This window comes from Mandrillus leucophaeus, unplaced genomic scaffold (genome assembly GCF_000951045.1).
Source record: "Mandrillus leucophaeus isolate KB7577 unplaced genomic scaffold, Mleu.le_1.0 Scaffold2353, whole genome shotgun sequence".
Classification (NCBI taxonomy): domain Eukaryota; kingdom Metazoa; phylum Chordata; class Mammalia; order Primates; family Cercopithecidae; genus Mandrillus; species Mandrillus leucophaeus.
Genome location: NW_012102425.1, coordinates 18,848 through 21,086, shown reverse-complemented (window position 1 = coordinate 21,086; position 2,239 = coordinate 18,848). Strand labels below are relative to the sequence as shown.

The 2,239-nt window shown below is 38.6% G+C and overlaps 1 long non-coding RNA gene across 1 annotated transcript in view; it reads left to right on the top strand.

Moving 5' to 3' along the window:
• The first annotated feature begins 195 nt into the window (after positions 1-195).
• Positions 196-2,239, top strand: part of LOC105541222 — a 3,421-nt gene continuing 1,377 nt past the window's right edge. The window contains exons 1-2 of the long non-coding RNA XR_001006310.1: positions 196-358; positions 1,335-1,473. This is a non-coding gene — a long non-coding RNA (uncharacterized LOC105541222). The remainder of the gene's footprint in view (positions 359-1,334; positions 1,474-2,239) is intronic.

Here is a 2,239-nt window from a genome sequence, read left to right as displayed (position 1 = left end):
AGGAGTCCCTTACCATAGTAGGCTTGGCACAGTTCCCAGCTCACAATTGATGTAGCAGCTGTTATTGAATGAATGGATACCCATATATGCTTTAGGTTTTTTTCAAGGAGGCTGAAGGAGGGGTTGCAGAGTCACTCCCTTGCTCCCCTCAGTAAGGTCGAGTGGGTTTAGAGAAAAATGTTTACATTTCTACCTCCTATTTCCTTCCCTTGTAGGCATCCCAGGCCCTGTGCACCTTTCTGCCTCTTGGTTCCTACAGGAAAGCGGTGGCCCAGTTTTTCCCCCAGCTCTTGATGACCCTTATGTTCCAAGTCTTCTACAGCAATGAGTTGAAACTGACACCAAGGAACAATGCTTTGTGAGATAATACTGGTTATTTCAGATTAAATAAGAGATAAGCATCCAGCTGTCAATACTTCTACCCCCTTGGGTTCATATGGGATTCTTTACAGTCCCATGTACAGTGTGTTCATTTATTACAGTTTTCTCTTCTCTGAATGGTAGAATGCATTCAGAAAAGTAACCAGCCTGAGTATCTAAAAGTTAGCTCACCTCCCCTGAGCATGTGTAGCATATAAAGAGCCATGACCACAGAACTCTGTTGATTCCTACCACACTCCCTATCAGATCAGTAAGAGACTACCACAGAAAAGACAGCAGAGCATTAAATCCAAAGTCAGATACGTTTTTGCTCTGCCATTTACTTACTTTGTGCTAGTAACCTCTCAGGGTTATTATACATATAAGATTAAAAATGATGTGCTCAAATGTACTTTGTGAACCGTAAAGTTAATTCATGTTTGGAGATGTGATATATGGGTTTATGACTACATGCAGTTGTCTGTCCACAGAGAAGTTTGGCAATTCCTTTTTGCTCAAGAGAGTACAGTTGATTTTGCTACCCAGCAGAGAAATCTCAACCCAACTGTCTACTATTTACCCTATTCTATATGAAGACGTACATCAAAGCATCCCAACTAGATGAAAATCTATCCTATTCATTTAATAGAAGAAAATGGATACCTTTAGCAAGTCATTGCATCATTGAACATCTCTTTAAAATTAATCTATCGCAAATAAGCTAGTAATAATAAACAAATAAGCTGTTCTGTGATTGATGCTAGATTTTATGTGCCACGATTTTAATTTAACCCCTATCCCATGTATTGTTAATCAGGGAAGATGAAGGACATTTAGCAATCTTTTTCTTTTGAGACATCCCCTTTCTCAAAACCTATATTCTGCCCAAGATAGGATGAAAAGGCAGGTAATGTGTATTTAGTTTTTTGAATATCACTGACATGTGATGATCTTGCTCTCTTTTGGGGCTTTAGATATGCTCAGGATGCCCTGAGAGTTCTGCTGAATTGTTCTGGACTGCAACAGGTGGATATTACTCTTAACGAAGGCGAATTTCTGGGACCAGTTATCTGAAGAGCTGTGTTACTATTACGGAGTCTACTTTATTGCTAAGTAAGGACAGGGGTCTCTGTGTAGGATTCTTGGTCTCTATCCCACCTTCTCCAACTTCCTTCAATAAGCCATGAGGGAACAAAATAGGCATCTATTCCAATTTCCAGATCTCTCTTAATGATATGAGTTGCTATTTGATTTCTACTTCTTCAGTTATTTTGAAGGGTTTTTATTTGTGATTTTTTTCCTTTTTCTTGCCCTCTTACCTGATAATATAGATGCCCCATTTTCCTCCCTCCACAGAACAGGTTTCTTTTTTAACAGATACAGAAAACTAGAAGTGAGTTTGGTTTTTTCCCTCTGATTTTAGCTGATTCCTGCACTGCAGGCATCAGTTTTAAATGTGTTTCCACTTGAAAGAGGTCCAATAAAAACCTATACTGAATAAGCCAAATAAATTTGGAAAAGAATAGTAGAAGAACACTTTTATTTTTCTTGTACTAGAAAGGGGGTTTTCTAGTTAACCCTTTAGTGAACAGCAAGTTTCTATATTGTAGAGATCAGATTTTCTGATCAAGAATCGAAATACGAGCTGTTGACAACATGACAGACTAAGACTACTTCAAGTTGTGACTGACCCAGAAACTACACTCTTTGTGGTCTATGGGGCCTTGGTGCTTTTATAACAGAATCTCATTTGCAAATAGATTTCAGGGGCACATGCTGTGTAAAAGTGTAGTACATCTGTACCCTGCAAGTTGTCACAAGCTGAATGTCACTCTAAGGATATCTAAGAAGTAACTTTGGATCTTCTTACTCAAACAAA